This window comes from Crotalus tigris, unplaced genomic scaffold, assembly GCF_016545835.1.
Source record: "Crotalus tigris isolate CLP2741 ecotype Arizona unplaced genomic scaffold, ASM1654583v1 scf7180000017861.769447, whole genome shotgun sequence".
In the NCBI taxonomy this organism is placed as follows: domain Eukaryota; kingdom Metazoa; phylum Chordata; class Lepidosauria; order Squamata; family Viperidae; genus Crotalus; species Crotalus tigris.
In genome coordinates this window covers 409,017-431,857 of record NW_024096682.1, presented here as the reverse complement: position 1 = coordinate 431,857, position 22,841 = coordinate 409,017, and the positions used below count along the sequence as shown (strand labels likewise).

The 22,841-nt window shown below is 37.2% G+C and overlaps 1 long non-coding RNA gene across 2 annotated transcripts in view; it reads right to left on the bottom strand.

Moving 5' to 3' along the window:
- The window catches only part of LOC120308067, a 150,867-nt gene extending 130,795 nt beyond the window's left edge, over positions 1 to 20,072 (bottom strand). For both annotated transcript variants that reach the window (XR_005556731.1, XR_005556732.1), the window contains exons 1-2: positions 18,804 to 20,072; positions 15,736 to 15,871 (exon numbers count right to left, since the gene is read on the bottom strand). This is a non-coding gene — a long non-coding RNA (uncharacterized LOC120308067). The remainder of the gene's footprint in view (positions 1 to 15,735; positions 15,872 to 18,803) is intronic.
- Positions 20,073 to 22,841: the final 2,769 nt, after the last annotated feature.

The window sequence follows — 22,841 nt, the reverse complement described above, 5'->3', positions numbered from 1 at the left end:
TTCTTTAAAAAAAACGGTTTAGAAACTTCTTATTAGTCCAAAACTCAGTGACCACATTCATTGGGACAACTCATTAACAAAACATCTTTAAAATGTTTAAGATACCTACACTAGCATCACTTTATTTCCAAGTAATCTAAGGATTATTATTATTCGCCATATCAAATGTCCAAATGAGATCATGCAGAAAAGACTATTTCCATTAGCATTCTTTTGATAAACTATTTCCATTTTACAGTTCAGTTGCCATATTTGATTATTATTAGGATTTTCTTTTTCTATTCTTTCAGACATTTGAAATAAATTGGGTTTTAAGAACAAAAACGTTATGCTTTAAACATGGAATTAAATTGTTTATTTTTTTAACTTTTTAACTTGTTTAATCTTATTGATTTGACAATGCTATTGCACATGGCCTCTCTTGTTCTCATAATCAGGTGTGACTATTGAGACTTATTTAGCCAAAATGACATCACCCACATAAGGGAATTGGCTAAATCCCAAGCTTTCCAGAAATATAGAGAATATGGAATTAAGAGACCAATAAGAATTAAAAATGCTTGTCATGTGCAGCATGATGTGAATATTCCTGGTGGAAGTTCATAGAATATTATTGTTTAGAAAAATGTTATAGTGTAGTCCAAAATTGAAACATTACACAGGATGTTCTCCATCCTAAAAACGTTATTCTCTTAAATAGAGATTCTATTTTTCCACTAGGCCATATCCACTTTTCCACTTGCCCCACTGCTAATACCAGCCACCTACAATTTCCTGAGTGTAGGAATGGGCGACATTGCTTTTTACCCACTTTCAGGCTATTGTAAATGTACTGTCCTGCCAAAGATACAGGTTTTCATTCTGAGCCATTTTAAGTCCTTTTGAGCAATTGGCCTATTGTGCTTCATTCCAGTCTAATGACAAACCTAGTTCTAGTTGGCCATTAGAAGGATGCATGTAGGTATGTACGGTGGTGGGATTCAAATATGTGAACACCCAGTTCTCTGTATGGATGCCACTTCTGGAAGTCCATTCTAGGCCTGGGCAACAAAAAATTAGCTACCCATTCTGCCGATATGATGTGAACTGGCTGAATCCCACCACTGGGTATGTATAAACATCTGGAAAAGCAAGTGAAAAGAAAGGAGATTGGTGAAGAAGAAATTAATCTTATAAGAAGGCAGGACCCAGAAAACCAATCCACATAATAGCCAGCCAGTGAGACTTGCTTTTCCTAGAAGAATGGAAGGAGAAAAACCAGAGGAATGACCAGCCAGCTTCTATGGTGGCCACAGTCTGGACAGAGCACCGATCTGGCCCCATTTTAAAACCACTACAATTTGGACTGAAATTTTTTAAAGCTTCAGAAATAGCTGAGAGCAACATGCAAGACAAGAAGTTGAGGCTTCCATTCAGAAATATTGGGCTTCCACAAACAAGTCACAGCTCTGTACATATTTGCTTAAGAATAAGTCCTACTGACCTCAGTGAAACTTTTTCTAAATGGTCATTGACATTTTAGTCATTGGTAAAGATTACTCAATTAGTCATTGTATTAAATAGGCACTTCTCAAAGTGAGTTTGAAAGGGAACAGCATGGAAATCTTAGTAACAAATTGTATTTGTTTGCTTGAAAGATCTAGGTTTAAAATTTATTTACTGGTAGATATACAGTAAATCAATTTTTTGTCGATATTTTCTTACCAAAATTCTATTTTCCAAAAATTAATTTTCCAATCTCCTAACTAATCCTTTCTTGGAATGGAAGATACACACAGAAAGAAGGCTTTAATTCAGTTTGGCTGTTTCTAATCATTGAAATATGCACATACTGTATGTATTAAATATATTTAAGTTTTTTCTTGGTGTTTAAGTTTCTGAAAAAAAATAACTTTTAAAAATGTTTAATGGACTCACTTTGAAAGGAAAATAAGTGCCTGTTAAAAACCATTTATGATATTTATTCCCCGGAAAATGAAACATTTCAGCCTTTTATTATAGATGCAAAATTTCTTAATTACCTCCTCTTCCTTCACTCTTGTTTTTGACAGTCAAATGATCTGCATTATCATGACTTGACAATTAATACACATAAAAAATGGGAAATGCATAAATGCTAATTTTCATAATTAGAACTGTTAAAGAAAATAGAATCAGGGTTTCATCCATTACTATCTACACTCCATTATGAACCAAACCCCACTTTCTATGCTTTTAATGGCTTATTATTTCATAATATGATAAGCCTTTATCTTCATGTATCAATCTTTAAAAAGAGCATTTGTCCAAATAAATTTAAATGGGACTGACTTCAGAATAAAATGTTTGAAATCAGTGTGATTCCTTTCTAAGCAAATATGAATAAAGCTAGAATGTCTAGCTTTGCTAATATACACCACAAGAGAACATATAAGTAAACTTTCCGTATTCTTACATTTCAAAGCTTTTAATGTTTGTTCTTTCAGCTTAAGATGCTTTTTGGCTAACTCATAGCTTTGGACTCACTGAAGTTACCGGTATCTGCACCTTCTATTTCTGAATGGGTCTATAACAAGAGAGTGTTATAGACTATAATTCATGACATTTCTCCATTGTGGCCATTTAAAATAGAGTTCCTCCTAAATTCTTAAGCATTGACAGAAAGAAAATTCAGAATCAAGTCTTAAAATCCTAAGCAAAATCATCAGAAAGAAAAAGAAAAAAATGTTTGTTTATTTACCAAATGAAGTCTTTATTTTTATTTTTTCTTTGCATTACAAAATTGCTTATAGGACTATTTATTATTTTCATTGGGATCTGCCCTCCTTTCACCAACTATCTGCTGACCTAATCATCTTTCACGGTTATTAGACCATTTTATTATCATAAAGGACAAGAGCTGCTTTATTGTTTTATGCTTAAATTTCTTGGCTCTATTTAGCTCATTAAATAAGAAGGGTAGTGTATAGGCTAGGTTTTGAAATAGCTTTCTAGAGCAGCGCTTTAATCTCTGTCCAGAATATAAACAGCCACCCATCAGGAAGATCTTTTTCCAGCTCTTTCTATGTCTAATTCCTTTACATGCTGCAAATGAAAAAGTATGTAACTCCTCCATTTTCTTTAAAGGTATGAAACTCTGTATTCAACAGTACTGAAGAAGCAAGCCTCAGTAGCTAAGCATGAATTGGTAAATATATAAGGTTTCAAAAAACCATTAGGAATTAGCCTCAGCACTGTATTTCATTTAAACCTATTCATCCTGGTGGATCTTTCAGTGGCATTGGATGACCTCCAAAGAGTTGGGGATGGAGAACATCTTTTTGCAATGTTTCTTCTCCTTCCTCTGTGGCAGTTTTCAGGCAGTGTTAAGGGGAGAGAGGTTGCACCTTAAGGCCCTTCAGTCAGACACTTGATCTTTCACTTATTTAATATCTACACAAGATTCTTGGGAGAAACATCTGATAGCTTGATTGTGGTGTTGTTAGTATGCTGATGATACCCAGCAATTCATCTCCACCTCTGGCCCACCAAATGACCCTATCATGGTATTGGAACAGTGCCTAGAGGTGATAAAGATTTAGATAGTGAGGAAATCACTATCTAATTCAAGTCTAGCAAAATTAAATGGCTCTGGGACTTTTAGCCCTCTGGATCTGGTGAGGTATCATATCTGATCATTACTATAATTATATTTCCCCAGACAGTGCTGATGCAGAATTTGGGAGTCCTCCTTGAGGAGCAGGTGTCAGCCATAGCTGGGGGGAGGGAGACTTTGAACAGATTTACCTTGTACACTAGATCATCTTTCCTGGGTGGGAATGTCTTGCTCATGGTCACTTATGCCCAAATTGCTTCCCAGATTACTGCAATACACTCTATATGGGGCTGCAAGATCATCTGGATATTACAAGTGGTCAAAATACAATGGTGCCCCATTTTGACCAGTTACACCACAGCTTTGGGGGCCAGTTTCTTTCTGGATGCAATTCAGTATTCTGATTATCACATTTAAAACTCTGAATGACACAGGACCAAGCTATTTGCAGGACACCTTAGACGAGGGTTTCTGCTGATTTACTAGGTCAGTGGTAGCAAACCTGTGGCACGGGTGCCAGAGACAGCACTCAGAGCCCTCTCTGTGGGCATGCATGCCGTCACTCCAGTCCTAGGCCTTCAGCTGGGTTTTATAGAACCTTTTTGCTTTAGGCCTCCACCACCGTGTACAAAAAAAAAAGGTTCAATCAATCAGTCAATTTCAACTTCTTGCGGGAAAAAAAAGATCTTGCAAAGTTGGAATTGATTGATTGAACTTTTTATCCCACCAGTCTGCCGTTACCACCACAGCCATGCCCACCATGTGGGCCACGCCCACCCAATGGGCCACACCCACCCAATGGGCCAGCACCCGACAATGAATAAGTGGGTTTTGGGTTGCAGTTTGGGCCCTCAGTCTCTAAAAGGTTCGCCATCACTGTATTAGGTCATATAGTGTGGGTGTGCTCCAAGTCCCTTCTCTTAAATGTTAAATTATCTAGCAGGACCTTCTCAGTAGTGTCCCTGCCATTCTGGCCTTCCAGAAAGCCTTGAAAACCTGGCATTCTCCATAGGTGTTGGAGTAGAATGAGGCTGGAGCTCAATAACATTGTTTACTTATGTGTGTGAGAGTAAAGAGTTGGGAAAGTTTCTGGGTAAACTTTACTTTCATAAAATTAGATGAGAGGCCTTCTTTTTGATTAAAAATAGAATAGAACAGAACAGAACAGAACAGAACAGAACAGAACAGAACAGAATAGAATAGAATAGAATAGAATAGAATAGAATAGAATAGAATAGAATGATCTAAAATTTGGGGGTGAGTGGTGTAGTGGCCAAATTTGCTGATATTATAAATATACTTTTATTATAAACAAAAGAGAGAAGCAGATAATGACACTAAAAATGCTGTTTAATGTAAACTAGTATGAGATGATGCACTTTAGGGCAAAGCATTCTGCTTATCATCTGTGAAGATTATAAATTCCATGTTAAGGTTAGGAATGTAATCCACTGTAACATTCTTTTAGAACAAAGTGGCATGATCTGTGAATATGGATTTTGTCATAGCACTGATGACAGAACTAGTATCTGTCTTTGGTGCAAACAGTTCATAAAAACAGTATACGTTTGAGAAAGAAGTATTGAAAAAAGTGCACACATATAGTGAAAATGTGTATGCAGAAGAAAGCTTTATATTAAGGGCAATGAAAGAAGAGAATAAAGTAGAGTGAAATGTCCTTGAAATGCCAACTTTTCTTTGTTGCCACTTTGGTGTACCGTTTCCTAGATACGCTGCCATAGTTTCAGCACTATGTTTAAGTCCTAGATGCTGATTAAATACCTACTGAATATTTCATGTTCACGGGCTATAATATCTAAGAAAGATTGCCAACAGAAACACTTCACACCATCAACTATGTGCCATTGGGCAATGGGATATAAAATTATATAAATATGCATATATGTGAATTAATCCTCAGAGTATTACATCTTCTAGCTTTGATTAGGGAAAATTGTATTGATCCATAAAATTCTCAGTATGATTCCATGATTCTTAATCTGATGATTTGGGGATCTCTGTATAAATCCGGATGGAGAGTGCCTAGTACTATCAGTCTCAAGATATTACTCAGCTATTCCATTTTCCCTTCTTTATGAATTTACTAATAAGAAACAAAAAGTCCGGATCACAAACAGAAGACTTGGGATGTCTTGCCCTGCAACAAGACATTTAAATAAATCCTGTCTAAGAGTTTTCTTCAAAATATATAGTTCCAAATTTAAAAGATATCTAAACAAGTTACGTATAAATGAATCACATTGTATAGTTATGTTTATTAAAGAAACAGAAATAGTGACATACACCCATATGCACCCATCACATTGAATTATGGAATTGGGTTGTTTCCTACATTATCAAAATGAATACCCATGACATTTCTCTTCTCTTCCCTTCCCTTTTCCAGATTTGTTCTTTAAAACATATAGTTAATTCCACTGACTTTCTATCTATTGTATAAAGTCTACTGTCATAGCTAAAATATTGGAGCCATAAAATGCGACATGTTTATTGATTACATTTCCAATACAGTTTTGCGGCCCTGCTCAGTCTTATTTTACTTGCTCCTTGGATTCCTCTCATCCATTTTATGATCCTTTTGCAATTTTTATTCTCTTTGGGGAAAATGTGATGTGGAAGTTATAACAAAAAGGCTAATAGCTGAATGAACTAGTATTTTGCAATTTTGCAATTCAATTCACTCAGTGGAATGTTCTGTTTCTTTTTCTTTAAAGGTGAGCCAAAAAAATTTAAAAATGACACAGAGATATATGAGAGAGATATAAAAATACAACATGCCGAGAATCAGTTCTGGATTGAAAATGGAGTGCTAAATTCAGACTTGTCTTTCTTCATTTGAAGACACTGCTCCTTCTCATTTGCTGAAATTAGAATCTATCCAGGTAGACAGCCATATTGGCCAACCAAATGTTTCTCTACCCAATTTGTGGATAGATAGAAATATTGTTAGTTAAAAAAAAAGATTTCATGTTATCAATGCACTGTATGATTTGATGTGTAGGTCCCATCATTTAATTTTCTTTACGATGAAATAAAATTTATAATCATGAAAATCAATAAGTTCCAAAAACAATTGTTATGCACACTCTGTAATTATATATTGAAGTGCTCTCACAATTCATTAAAAACCCAGCAGGAAAGCCCACCACCAACTTTTCTGAACTAAATAAATATATTTTATACTTGGAATCCCAGAAAATATCTACTTTCCTTTTCATCAAAACACTTTTCCCTTTCAATAAAGACTAAAATGGGAAATCAAACCTTGTGAGGTTAATTCTTCTGCTTCAGTTTGATATGGTATGTTGCTATTATTACTTCCTGAACTTTCCAAAGCAATATTTTTCTTTCAAAATTACCACTTCCCAAGAACAAATTGCATCTCTGTTTTGCATCTCAGAAGGGGAGAGGAAAACCAAATACGTTAATATACAAAGCTACAGAAACATTTAATAGATTGCCAATGGGGAAAGAAGCATTTTGAAAAGAAAAATGGTACAAATTCTGGAAAATATATGGCAGAGAATCAGGCAAGTGACAAGAGTTTAATTATGTATTAGAGTTAAAACAGTATCTTTGTCAGTCCTGAGTCTCCTCACCATTAGTTTGAATGAATAGTCCTTCAGTCCTTGTTTAATAATCACCACATTTAACTACCCTTCACAATTATGATGGTGATGAAAAAGTAACTTGGCGATAACTTCTTATATTTACAACTTTCTGAGGTCTGTAAAAACAATGAAAATGAAGTAAGATCATCAGCACAATCATGGTTTCACTTAGCAGCCATGTTTAATGACCATTTTGTCAGTTACAATTATGGTCACTAAATGTACCATTGTACAGGTCACTTACCTGTAAAATAACTCTATCTTGATTATCTAAACCATGTCCGATTTTATATACCTCTACCATGTCAACTTTCCTTCATTGCAAGGTAATGACCTCAAATTCCAATAGAATTTGTTTGCAGGGCACTAGCCCTGTAATCATTTTGATTGACCTTTTAACATCTCTCCCAGATCTGTGCTGACCTTTATACATTGCTTTGAAAACTGGATATACATTTGAGATTACAGAACCAAGAGGAAAATCATAAAGAATCAGAATCAAATATGAAGTTTTCTACATATCAGCATTAAAAAGCAAAGAATGAAACATTTCTGTAGCTGATCCAACATGAATTCCTTTTTCCAACACATGTAGTTCATGTGTGTTACTAGTAAAACTGTGATGCATTGACACCACGTTTGCTACTTATTCTCAAGCTCAACATAGCTATTGTTTTGAAAATGCATGAACTAAGAAGTAACCTTTTATATTTCTGTTATCCATACACCAAATATGTTGAGGCTCTCATGCCACATACTAGGGAGATTGCCAAAAAGGGAAATTATATTTGTTTTGAAACCAGAACAAAGCACCACTCAAAACATTTTGTCAAAACATTTCAGGTCAGCTGTGTTCTTACTGCTCATTGAAAACAATGAAATTTCAGAGAAATCTCCTCCTTTGCATTTTTCACTCAAGTCTATACCTGCTGCTCAATTTACAAGGAAAACACTTACCATAAAATTTACCATTTTTTAATCCTTCTGGAAAAATAATATCTAAACCAGCATGTTTTGTTTTGATGTTGAAAGAAAAGTTGCAGGACTCATGCTTTTGATTTATCTTTCAATTTGGAAACAAACATGGCCATTTTAAGAACAAAATATTTTTCAGCCTCCTACCTTTAGTTGACCTTGTCAGGGACAAGCAAGGAAATCTCATCTGGGATAGGAGGAGGACCCCCATCATAAAATGCACCACTTTGAAGATGCCTTTAGAGCAGCACCTTCTTCCAGAGAGTTGTATGCTTCAGACGTAACAGATAGAGAAAGCAGTCAGAAAAGCAATGGATGAGGATTTGATCCAAAATTCATCAACCATCCAATCCATTATTTGAAGTGGCTAGTTGGGGCAGGGGTTGGGGGGATTGTGCAGAATTAAGCAATATCTACTTTTTTCCAAAAGGTGACAATGGAGGGTGTCCTGAGAGGCAATTTAAGGCTCTGTTTCCTTCAATGGTTCCAAGGGAACAGAGAGCAATGGCTTTTCACAAATTATGGAATACTTGCTGAGGAAAATGCTACTTTCTTCAGGGGTATATCATATGGTTTTGATAAGCACAAGATTAAACTGTTCCCCCAAAGGCTAAAGGGTTTATAATATATGGTGTAATTGTATTTATAGAACCTACACACTTGCAAATTTCATGCAATGCTGACGCTGGAGTTGTGTAGGAACAGAATGTTAGTTCTTTCAAATCCTCACTAACCCCACCAAGGAAGTTCTTACTGGTTTACTTTTCAAACTGTAACCATGTCAGCATTTATAACAATACTGACTTGCCAGACACATTTGCTTGCAAAGATTTTGGAGCATTTCATATGCTGAGGTTGATCACAAACATGGCATGGATGCTATAGAGACTATGCAGCAGGGCCCTGACTGCCTGGTGGCTTTTAAAAGTCCTTGTGGGATCACTTTTGTGGGCATTTTTTTACATACTTCTTTATTTGCAATTGTTTAAAGGCCAGAAAGAAAGAAGTGTCAGTTAAAGGGATGATTGTTGTTGAAATAAGCAGGTTTTCTCAGTCCCATATCCAGGAAAGTTTCTCTAGTCAAACTGAAGGTCACTTGATCATTAAAGTCTCAATTTAGCTAACTTGAGCGTGCTGTGGGAAGGGAAAAAACATGCTTCAATTCATATTAATGTAGAAGAATTTCTCTGCTTTGTCCCAGTTGGCTGGACAATGTTAATACCTCTTCAAAATAAGAATGTTTTCTTCTGCATTATTGCCTAATGAGGAAAAAATGCAACCAGGTTTGACATTTCCTTCAGCCTGTCCATTTTCCCTACTCCATCACTCCCAAACCTATAAATCATTTCTCCTTCCTGATGCTTCTGGGAGTTCCTCCCCCATTCTGTAACATTTATCCTTTTATTGGAAAAAATCTTCATCAGGGCCCAGTCCAAACTGGGAATAAACAAAATGGAGATTGCTTTAGAGAGAAGGTTGTAGTTTATTGAAGAGCAAAGCCAGACAGAAGCATGGCTCTGGGAAAGCTGACCACATGTTGCTGGGAATGGTGTGTTTTTCTACCTTCTGGGGCTCTTGAGGTTGTTTCCTGTTCCTGTCTGAGACTTTGTATTTCCCGTGTCATGTACTTTGAGCTGAGTCTGAGTGTGCCTTTTGGTATTGGTTGGTTAATCCTATTATGTCCCCAAAGGTCATGTCTTTTAGAGTTTGGGTGGGGTATGTAGATTTTAGAGGTCTTTGTCTTCCTAATTTCATCAGCTTCTAGCTTCCTGGCTCCAACCTTCCTGAATGGATTATTACATCTGCATTTCTAAAAGCTGGTTTCTGCTGAGTTTTCTGGCTGGCAGGAGGGAGACGTTTCTGCCTTTTTAAAAGATCTTCTCCATTATTCCTTTGGAGAAATATATTCTGCCTTTTTAATATTCCCCAAAATATTTCTTTATTTGAATTGTTCCCACACTTTTTTAGTGGACCTGTCTTGTCAGGAACCAATAGATTTCAGTTAGCATTAAAAGATGGAAAAACAATGTAAACATAAACTTATAACCGCAACAAATTCTACATTAATACACTATAGAGGGAAGATGGAATGGCCTTGAAGAGCAGGAGGAAGGACCATTGACAAGCAATGGTCAAATCTGAGGGACCTGAGCCTAGGCCAAGAATTTGCTATGAATGAATATCTCAGAGAAGACCTGAGTTCACACTAAAATAAAGGGAGGAAGTGGAGAAGCACATTCAGACTTGCAAGATTCTGTTACTCTAGCTGTTACAATAAAAGTAACGCTGTTCTACACATCACTAGTTTCCTAGTGTGATCTACCCTGAAGGGCTGACATATACATATAAGGCCATTAAAGAAACATCTTAAGAATGTTTCACTTTAGTAATAAGCAACGTAGCATATACTTTTATTGGGTATCCTTTTAAATATCCTCTATCTATCTATCTATCTATCATCTATCCATCTATCCATCCATCCATCCATCCATCTATCTATTCAGGTGGTTTAGCTACCATCACACATTTGTGACTCTGGGCAGCTCACATAATTAAATAACCAAGCAAAAAAACTCAATAAACAAAATACAAATATCAATAAAAACAATACCTCTTGATTCATTATTGGTTCTGATTGAGAATAAGAAGGAGTTCATATAGATGTAACCCTCTGTAAAGTTGTGCCTGATTTCTCTTACTTCTTGTCTTCTAGTCTGAGGCCTGGACTAATATTAATATCTCACTACAGAGTTTACCCAACTGGTGTTGTTTAGATTGCTCCTGCTGATTATCCAAGGTCACATGCCCAGATAAAGGACCCATATTCCTATCAATACTTGCTACATTGGCTGGAATCTATTAGGCTTATTATGCCAATATCTGTGTTAAAGGACCTCATGAATGTCCAAACCAATCTTTAAACTATTTTCCACCTTCTCTAGATGTATGCTAAGGTAGGAAGCCAAAAGATAACCGGAATAACAGGCAAGTTTGGCCTTGGAGTACAAAATGAAGCAGGGCACAGGCTGATAGAATTTTGTCAAGAGAATACGATGGTCATAACAAACACTTTTTTCCAACAACCCAAGAGACGGCTCTACACATGGACATCACCAGACAGTCAACATAGAAATCAGATTGACTATGTGCTCTGCAGCCAAAGATGGAGAAGCTCTATACAGTCAGTAAAAACAAGACCAGGAGCTGACTGTGGCTCAGATCATGAGCTTCTCATTGCAAAATTTAGGCTTAAATTGAAAAAAGTAGGGAAAAGCATTAGGCCACTCAGGTATGAACTAAATCATATTCCTGATGAATATACAGTAGAGGTGACAAATAGATTTAAGGAATTAGATCTGATAGATAGAGTGCCTGAAGAACTATGGATGGAAGTTCGCAACATTGTACAAGAGGTAGCAAGTAAAACCATCCCAAAGAAAAAGAAATGCAAGAAAGCAAAATGGCTGTCTGAGGAAGCTTTGCAAATAGCTGAGGAAAGAAGGGAAGCGAAAGGCAAAGGAGAAAGAGAAAGATACACCAATTGAATGCAGAATTCCAGAGAGTAGCTAGAAGAGATAAGAATGCCTTCTTAAATGAACAGTACAAAGAAATAGAAGAAAACAACAGAATAGGGAGGACCAGAGATCTCTTCAAGAAAATTGGAGATATGAAGGGAACGTTTCATGCAAAGATGGACATGATAAAGGACCAAAATGGCAGGGACCTAACAGAGGCAGAAGAGATTAAGAAGAGATGGCAAAACTACACAGAAGAACTATACAAGAATGAGCTTAATGTCCCAGATAACCACAATGAGATGGTCATTGACCTCAAACCAGACATCCTAGAATGTGAAGTGAAATGGGCCTTAGAAAATCTGAGCAACAACAAAGCTAGTGGAGGTGACAGTATTCCAGCTGAGCTATTCAAAATCTTAAAAGACGATGCAGTAAAAGTGCTACACTCAATTTGCCAGCAAATTTGGAAAACTCAGCAGTGGCCACAGGAGTGGAAAAGGTCAGTTTACATTCCAATTCCAAAGAAAGGCAATGCCAAAGAATGTTCAAACTATTGCACCATTGCACTCATTTCACATGCTAGTAAAGTTATGCTTAAAATCCTACAAGCTAGACTCCAGCAGTATGTAGATCAAGAACTACCAGAAGTATAGGCAGGATTTCGAAGAGGCAGAGGAACTAGAGATCAAATTGCCAACATACGCTGGATCATGGAGAAAGCTAGGGAGTTCCAGAAAAACATCTACTTCTGCTTCATTGACTATGCTAAAGCCTTTGATTGTGTGGATCACAACAAATTGTGGCAAGTTCTTAAAGAGATGGGAATACCAGACCATCTTATTTGTCTCTTGAGAAACCTATATGCGGGTCAAGAAGCAACAGTGAGAACTGGACACGGAACCACTGATTGGTTCAAAATTGGAAAAGGAGTCCGGCAAGGCTGTATACTGTCGCCCTGCCTATTTAACTTATATGCAGAGCACATCATGAGAAAGGCAGGGCTAGATGAATCAAAAGTTGGAATTAAGATTGCCGGGAGAAATATCAACAACCTAAGATATGCAGATGATACCACTCTAATGGCAGAAAGTGAAGAGGAACTAAAGAGCCTCTTGATGCGGGTGAAGAAGGAGAGTGCAAAAGTTGGCTTGAAACTCAACATTAAGAAAACCAAAATCATGGCATCCGGCCCTCTCAATTCCTGGCAAATAGATGGGGAAGAAATGGAGGTAGTGACAGATTTTATTTTTCTGGGCTCCAAGATCACCTCAGATGGGGACTGCAGCCAAGAAATTAAAAGACGCTTGCTCCTGGGGAGGAAAGCTATGGCAAATCTAGACAGCATACTAAAAAGCAGAGACATCACCCTGCCAACAAAAGTGCGTATAGTCCAGGCCATGGTTTTCCCAGTTGCAATGTATGGCTGTGAAAGTTGGACCATAAGAAAGGCTGAGCGCCAAAGAATTGAGGCCTTTGAACTATGGTGCTGGAGAAGACTCCTGTGAGTCCCTTCAACTGCAAGGCGTTCAAACCGGTCAGTCCTAGAAGAGATCAACCCCGACTGCTCTTTAGAAGGCCAGATCCTGAAGTTGAAACTCAAATACTTTGGCCACCTAATGAGAAGGATTCACTGGAGAAGGGCCTAATGCTGGGAAAGATTGAGGGCAATAGAAGAAGGGGACAACAGAGAATGAGATGGCTGGATGGAGTCACTGAAGCAGTAGATGTGAACTTAAATGGACTCCAGAAGATGGTAGAGGACAGAAAGACCTGGAGGAACATTGTCCATGGGGTCGCAATGGGTCCGATACGACTTCGCAATTAACAACAACAACAAGATGTATGATCTAATTTTACTTTAATGTCTCTAACTGACTTATATATTTTCCATCCTTCATGGATTTATTGACATTTGTCAAATACATGATTTAATAGTATTACTATATTTTTTTTATTTTTTATGAAACACAAATACTCAGATCCAGCAATTAGTAAAATTAAAAATACAATGTGTTATATTAAATCAAACCCTAAAGACATAAATTGCTTTTTGAAAACCTCCAGTTCTCCAGATAATGTATTTTAATTTCTTTGGGGAGAGAAGGTAGATAAATGGATGAGAGCTAAGCACAGAGACATGATTGATAATATTTATTTATTTATTTATTTATTTATACATGCAAACATTGTAGGCCACCTCTAGGCATTGCTCATATTATATGCATATGTAATTTTAGCACATATTTATGAATAAAGAACATTAAATATTGAAGACAAGAAAGATTTGAACCTCACTTTCCTTGCCATGAGAAATAAATGGTTAGTTATTTATACAATCAAAATATGAATTACATGAAAACTAGCCTGTTACAGAAATAGTGAGATGTCTCATGCTAAAATTAATGTGGCTGCTTCTAAATCACATGAGTCTGTATTGTTTTGCTACCTCTCGGGAAAGAGATAAATAGATAAAGAGATAAAAGCCAGATATGAATAAATGATTTTAATACTTTGGAACATTGCTAAAATGAAGTTTTCATTATTATTTAGTGCATGGGTCCCCAATCCCCAGTCTGTGGACCAGTACTGGACCGCAGCATGCCAGCAACTGGTCCTCACAAACAAGCAAAGCCCCATCTGTGGGATGCAGGCAGCACACAAAACCATACACTTTCCAGTCCGTGAAAAAACCTTTCTCCACAGAACTGGTCTCTAGTGTCCAAAAGGTTGGGGATCTCTGATTTAGTGGAATGAGAATATAGAAAAAACTTGGATAACTTCTAGGTTAAACAGCTATCTTTTATCTGCATCGTTATAAGAAGCTTCACATCAGTTGACTAAACTTGGAAAACAGATTGTAGCCCTTTCATTTCTGGTTCATTGATGTCTGTTAACTTTATGGGAGGGCAAACAATAAGAGGCTTTTTCCATGTGATTTATCAACATTTCAAATACTACTACCACAAAGTTTTCAATACAAAATAGTATAACTTCACATAATGGAACAATAAAGTCAGTTAAGTAGAAAATGAAAAGAAAGTTCAGGGAGAAAAAATATGTTACATTAGAACAACAATCAAATTATTCGGATGAGTATAACTTATCTGGTTCTATAATTTTACTAGGGCATCTTAGACCTGCAAATACTGAAGATTTTTAACTGACCTGGTTATGGTAAGAGGGCTTGGTAGTTTAGGGATAAAAGAAGGTGATTCCTGGAAAAATTAAAATGACAAGTTTGTTTCTTTGGCAAAAGATCTAAGTAGGAAGAAGAAAGTTGAGAACTCAGCTGCCAATGTAACACTTGCAGCTTTCTTTTTATCTGTTCCATATTGTCCATTGATGAGAACCTGGGATTTTGCCTTGATGAAAAACAGATGCTAGAGGCAGATGTTTGAAGCTCAAGGGAATGAAACACACACTTATGAAAGGTTTCCCTTTTAGGCAGCCATGACAACACACACAAGAGCCTCTTGGATGCAGTTTCAAATGTAACTGAGGTATCAGTGTGCTACAGTCAGCTGAACTCAGTACCATAGAGAAGGAGGGGGCTAAGGCCTTATGTGAATCACAAGTTGATACACTAAAAATAAAAACTCCTCTAGATATAGGTTTCTATCCCCATTTTATCAGGCTAGCTTCAGATTATTTTTGTAACATTAGGACCTTCTGGAGTTCACCAGATTTCATCTGAGGAATTCTAAACTTGATATGTGCTATCAGCATTTACAAATACACAATGGCCTGCAAGCTGAACTGAAAGTTTCTTGCTGTTTTATCCAGCCAAGAAAGATTATAGCTGGTTTTGAATTTTGAATACCACTTAAGGATGACATTTCTCATTACAGTGAGGAGCTCATGAATGTGGAAGTATCTAAAAACTCAAGCTATGCTATAGTGCCAGTATCTCCCAGTCACTCCACCATCTCTGGAGCCCATTGAGTTACAGGAGAAGCAAGTACATCTCCTCCTCCTCCTCCTCCTCCTCCTCCCCCTCCTCCTGCTTCTGCTGTATTGCTACTGAAGGGGTTATTACCTTTTGTGAGCTGAATACAACTCCTCAAGAAGAGGCTTCCATAACTTTGGAGAAATATAGAAAACCATCATACACAAGAAGGCCTTCCATCATCTTCATTCCAACAGGTTCCAGCATAGAGTCCATGTCCCATTTGCTTTAGTTAACAGTAAAGAGAAAAGATAAATAGTAGTAAGTAAAATTTCAATCAGGTCCATCTCTGTGTAATTTTCTTGCCAATAAAGGAATGTGGTTTAGGACTGTCTTCTTTTGGAATGCTTTTTCAATTCAAAGACTACCCTACAGTCCTAGAATTTCCTAGTGGTCTTCCATCCAAATACTTACCACCTACTTAGCTGTCCAAGCTTCGCCAAGGTTGATTGGCAGAATATGCATCAACTATAAGTGCTAATTTGCTATTTCTACACTTATAAATACAGACATAATTTCTGATTATCTACTTGAAGTTTAATAGGAAAGACTGATGAGAATTCATCTGAAGCACCACCAACTGGGGTTCAAAGGATCCTGGTTTTCTGTATGCTTTTTTTTAAAAGTTGTACTGTTATATTTTAAACATTTCTGTTTTGGTAGGTTTCAGTTACTTCTTCAGAGTTTCATAAATTACATTTATTAATTTCAATGATCAATGGAATTCTTGGGAATATGAACTGGATCTGGCTCTTAGCATCCCTTAGGAAGTCCTACACTTTTATTTGTGGTAGAATCCAAAGTACCACAGAAAATCTTGCAGAGCCGATGAGCCCTATTTATTAATTATAGATAGGTAGAGTTGATGATACATCACTGTATAACTATATTGTAAATAAATATGGATAGACCTTGATGTAAGACCATAGTTGAGCCCAAAATTTCTGTTGCTAAGTGACACAGTTGTTAAGTGTGTTTTGCCCCATTTCACGATCTTTCTTGACACAATTGTTCTGAATTACTGCAGTTGTTAATTTGATAACACAGTTGTTAAGTGAATCTGGCTTCCCCATTGACTTTGCTTGTCAGAAGGTCACAGAAGATGATCACATGACCCCAGGACACTGCATCCTTCATAAATATGAACCAGTTGCCAAGCATCTGAATTTTGATCACATGACTATGGAGATGCTGGAATTGTCTTAAGTGTGAAAAACAGTCATACGTCAGTGCCATCGTAACTTTGAATGGTCACTAAACAAATGGCTGTAGTTGGCTAAATTTTGTGCATAAAACTGTAAGAAATGAAATTTTAAACTTGGGATTCAGTGACTAGATCTATTTATGATTATAGAAGTATTGTGTGCTATGTTTTATTCTAGTTCAACGGGTCACTATATTTATTATTTATTTATTTTATTAATTAGATTTCTATCCCACCTTTATTACTTTATAAGTAATTCAGGGTGATGAACATACATAATACTCCTTTCTCCTCCTTTTCCCCCCACAACAATTACTCCGTGGAGTGAATTGGGCTGAGAGAGAGTGATTGACTCAAAGTCAGTTAGTTGCCTTTCCTTTCTACAGCAGGACTAGAACTCACAATCTTTTGGTTTCTAGGCCAGTATCTTTATCACTATACCAAACCAGCTGTATATTTCATGTTTGTATCTGTACCAAAGAAAGTCAAAAGTTACTTTTTTCTATACATCTTCCCCTTTTGGTCTGCACCCCTTAATTTTGCACTACCCTACTTCCCCCTCACCCTTTTTATTTTGTTCTTTGTATTTTATATATTTTTTAAATTCAACAAAGTTCTGACAGCAAAAATAAATACTTGACGAGTAGCTTTGTCTGATGTGCCTTAGGAATTCTACTTAGAATTACCAACACTCTGCTGGAAAATTACGTATAAAAAGGTTAGACTATTATAATCTCTGACTTTTTCTAGGACTCATTTGTGTATCATAATGCACTATGTAAAGTCCAAAATTTGTTGTCTTTTAGAAGTGGCTTCACTTCTTTAGAGAGAGGATGAATATAAGCATCAATTTCTTTAGAAAACCTTTATCAGAATTGCAATGAAAAAGCTATCATTTGGTCCTTGTAATCTCTACTCACATTTCCTGCAGAACAAACAGAAAACAGAGACAAGGAGAAAGCTTCTTAAATCAAATGGAAAGCAAAGCAAAGAATTTAAATTTCCTATGATCCCACCAGTTTAATCCAGCCAAAATTGCTCTAGCCAGTATCTTAATTCCAAAGAAGGGCATTTGGAGGACTGGAAAGCCCAGGTTTCACAGCCCTTCCTTTAAAGGGACTACCAAGGGCTCCTCTCTGCTTCCCATGAATAGGGTGAGGAATAAAGTATTACTCAGAGAGACTTCATAGGATATAACTGGTATATGTAGGAATCACTGCCGAGAGACATCTAATCAAGTGTTTCTTCCCAGAGATAGTATTTGGCATCAAAAATTCTATGCCACAAGCTGAGAATTTGACTAGAGACCAGAGTCACAGGGGTGAGTGACAAAAACACACATGAAACATGACTGTCTGTGCCTTTGCCAAGATAAGAGCTGTCATTTTCAAATAGCAGTTCGGCAGCGATTTACTAGAACTGACTGAAAATAGAAGCTGACAATTACAGACTTCCATAAAATCAAGTCTTCCCAGCCACTGCGACTACATTTGGAAAAAAGAAATCAATTCATCTCTGGCTATGCTACAAATATAATCATGGCCTTGATTCTTACTTTTTTGCTGTAGCAATGTGGATCAAAGATCCAGTTCAGGAAAATAATGCAGAACTGATATGGATTACAATTTTAAACACTGTTAAGTTGGATACAGCAATATTGCTACATGTAAATAAAGAGAAAAGCCAATTAAAAAGGCCAGGGGGTGGGGGGTGGACAGAGAACAAAATATGTGCTAGTGTTCAGAAGACAAATTGGGGGATACCCAGTCGAAGATAAACATTGTGACTGAAAGACAAAAGAAATAGGAGAGGTATGGCTCCATTTCTTTTGACTTCAGTTTCCCAGTCTCTTCTAATATAAAGACCTCCCTGCTAGTGCTTGTTTCCTATAAAATACCTTCCTTCTCCTTTTCTTTAGTCTTAACCTTATACAAGTATATTCCCAATTGCTCACCATGTTTTGATCTCAGGATTTAGTTGATCTCTGGCTTTTTTGTTTGTTTGTTTGTTTTGTTTCCTTCCACTCAATTGTGTCCAATTCTTGAAGATTACCCAGAGAAGTTCCTGGAGTTTTCTTGGCAGGACTTTTCAGAAATGATTTGCCATTGCCTCCTTCTGAGGGCTGAGAGAAAGTGACTGGCCCAAGGTCATCTGGCTGGCTTCATGCCCAAGGTGGGACTAGAACTCATGGTCTTCCAGTTTCTGTCCTGATGCCTTAATCACTGCATCAAACTGGCTCTCTGGCTGATTTTCTAGAAGAACCTGGATTAAGCCAGCCTTTCAAAAAGAGTTGGTTCTGCATAAGCAAATGGTTAAAAAATGAACATGAGACTTTCATGCTTCTGATAATAATTTCAAAAGAAAAAAGAAGCATGTATGTCTCTGTGCTAAAGAATTTCATAAGCTCTACATGCTTTTGCTGCTCACACATCTAACCGCAAGGAAGTTAATCAATTTCTTTTTTGGCAGTTGCATAGAAAATGTGAAAAGCAAATATTTCCTTCTGATGCTTTAAACCACACTGAGCTGGAGTCAGGCAGAATTAAAGTACTTCAGCAACTGAATATTAGAACCAGCTTAAAATGCCCCACATGGAGAATGCAGAGGCAAAGATTCTACTCTGAGTCATGATAACTTATACGAAATGGCAAAATAAAATTCCTCTCCCCTAGGATACATAAACTGAAGTCTTGATAATATTTCTGGAATTCACTGTCATTTAGAATGATAAACATTTGAATATTGTGAAAGTTTGGGCATTGTAATTCCTAATAAACTGGGCGAGTAAGAGGGTGGCAGAGAGGAGCCTACATTTCTCCCTTGTTTTTATTGTTCATAAATTAAGCATCAAACGTGTGGTAGGTGTGATTTCCTGTACTTTCTAGAAGTCCAATAAGGATGATAAAGCCAATCTAATTCTCCTTTTAGGCTGCTCAGATTCTATCTGCAGACAGGACATCTGCACATACATTCCTTTCCTTTGTTCTTTATGGCGAAAAGAAAAAAATGATGCAATTGAAATAGCTTTGGAAAATCATAGGCAACTATAAGAAATGGATATTTTATGTAAATTGCTACAAGACACTGTCTTCCATATGGTCAACATTGTCAGACAGTTTTTTACTTTTCCAGATACAGTTTTGACTATGTTTGAAGGAAAGCCAACTGTAGATAGCGTCTGATGGTGACTGTGAAGTAGAAACAATTCTTCGCCTCTTCCTTCCTTCCTTCCTCCTATGAAAGAAACAGCAATTTTGCATTAACTGATTATGAGATTAGAGGTCAAGACATTGATCATGATTTATGTATCATCATATTGCTACATGGAGGTTCTGTTTAAAAAATTCAAAGAAAGAGCAACTGTAATTATAATAATTACAAGTAATAATGAATTAATCATACTTTTTTTTCATTTTCATTTGTTGCTATGTTGGCAATCTTATTTCAGTTTACAACCTTTCAGTCACAGTTAGAATGGAATGACATGAATGCTCCTCTCCAAATATTGATGTTAAATAATACTTTTTGTCTTCTTACAATTCCTAATATAGGGCTATATAATTTTCATAGTATTTTCTTTGATGCCAACCTTTAATCATCAATATCGAGAGGGCCAGTCCAGGTACAACATTTAGAAATATGTACATATTTGTACATATAGACATATATTTGTACATACAGACATAATCAGTCTAAGAAGTTAAGGACAGAGCAGTGATCAGTGAATATTGCTTCTTACATTTTACCCCCCCCCCCAAAGGCTAGGTTGGCACCCTCATTGATGGCCTTCCTGAAACAGTTAAACACAGAATTGTCCCAACTACAAGTGATTAATCGCATTTATAGTTATTTATGTTTTAATGGCTTCCATGTGTTTATTTTATTTTTTATATTTTTTAGTATAAACCACAGGGAGTCATTTTTAAATCCAGCAATATTTAACAATGATAGTTAAATGTTAATTAATTGACTAACCCATGTGTTCCCTACTAGGCTTAGTATCATCATGCTAAGCAGAACTTTGAAGCATTTGTTTAACAAGGTAAAGGTAAAAAGGAGTCCCTGCAGATTTTACTCTGCTAGTCATTGCCAACTATAGGGGGCTGTGCTTATCTCTGTTTCAAGGCCATTGAGCCAGTGCTGTCCAAAGATATTTCCACGGTCACGTGGCCAGCATGACATCACAAAGTGCTGTTATCTTCCCACCAAAGTGTTACCTATTTATCTACTTTCAATTGTATGCTTTTGAACTGCTGGGTTGGCAAGAGCTGGGGCGAGGACGGGAGCTTACTCCATTGCATGGAGCTTGGGCCGTGAATCTGGGCTGCCAGTTTTCCAGTTGACAAGCCCAGCTTCTTAATCTCTGTGCTGCTGTGCTGCCCTGTTAACAATATCTTGCTGCAAATAACTCACTGACCTACACCAAAACTGAGCATAACTACCCTTAATCAGAATGGATTCTCTATTCCCCAACTACATCCCATAGCAGAACACAATATTCCTTGGCTTAACACAATCATTTTTGTGGAGAGGTGTTTTTGTTAGTGGGCATTCCATGTCCCCACACAACACTACCTATTTCCTTTGTGTCCTACTTCTCCTCACCATAATTTCCTTCTGCATCATTCCATCTCTGGTTTTTTTCCCTCTGCAAAAGGGCTCCTAACATCTCTGCCATGCCAAAGAACATTCCCTTGTAATCATTAGCAAAACACAACAGGCTGTCCAGTGTTCTGAAAGCTTCAGTGCTCCTTGGAGAGGAAGGTGAGGGAGAGGTTGTCAGCCATGTGGATGAAGTGGCCAAAGGAAAAACAGCAGCAATTAGGCAATGGACAGTGATGGTGGCAGGAGGCAGACAGCAACTGTTGGTAGTGGTTCCACTTGATGCTGCTTCTGCTATTTGTCTCAACTAGGTGAACTAAAGGCTGCTTAATTACAGCAGATTGTTCATGTTGTGACAAAGCAGACCCATAGACCTGGCATAAGTAAATATAAAGTTTGTGACTATTGTTCACACCCTTTGTCTTAAGCACAATTTCAAGAGTAATCCACATTCATACAATACACAAGACTGTTATGCCTTAACATGTTATGCAAATATCCTCTTACATTTCTTAGTCACCTCTTGGACTTTACATACTGAAGAATTATTTCCTTTTCAGGGAATACCATCAATGAGCATTTCCTGCCCCCCCCTTTTTTTAAAATATAGAAACATTTTCTCTTGCTTAATCCTTCAACATGTCTAAAATACTTTTACGAAACCTCTTACATTCTGAAATTTGGGGGACTAGCCCTAATTAAGACACTGTTTTCCTGTGCAGTCCTAAGGAATCAATATAGTTCCATTTGTTTATCTAGACTACAGAAGTGCAATTATTCTTGCCTCCTTCCCTCCCCCCCACCTCCCCTCCTTGTGCTTAAAGCTATTAGAATTCATGCTTAGGAAAGCCTTTTGATCTCCCCTGTGAGTATTTTGGTGATTTCTCCCACATCGTTCCAGGTGCCATTAGAGCCCAGTCTGCTTTATCCCAGAGATTAATTTTTGCCAGTTGTGCAAATAACAATGGCTGGGGCAGAACACGGGTGCAGAAGAAGCAGACAAATTGCACTGACAATGCAGGATATCAAAACAGCATGCTATGATATAGTAAAAGTTTGGGATTTGTTATCATTATTGTTGTGTCCTGAGCCTGCAAAGGCAGGCTCGGGATGTTGCAATGGTCCCGGGCAGTTGCAAGCTACCTGGGACCAGACTGAGTGATGCCGGCTTCGCGCACATGCGCAAGGCGCGGAAGCGCACCAGAATGTTACCTTTTTGCCCGGGGATTCTATTTAAAAGAGTCAGAGAGGTCTGCAAGCCTCAGAGCTGTGATGGAGAGAGAACTACTGAAATAAAAAGCTGTTGGAATTACTGAATGTGCTCTATTCATTCGCCGTTGACTTGAGGACTCAACAATTATCATTGGCATTGTTTTGCTCAAGCAATGAT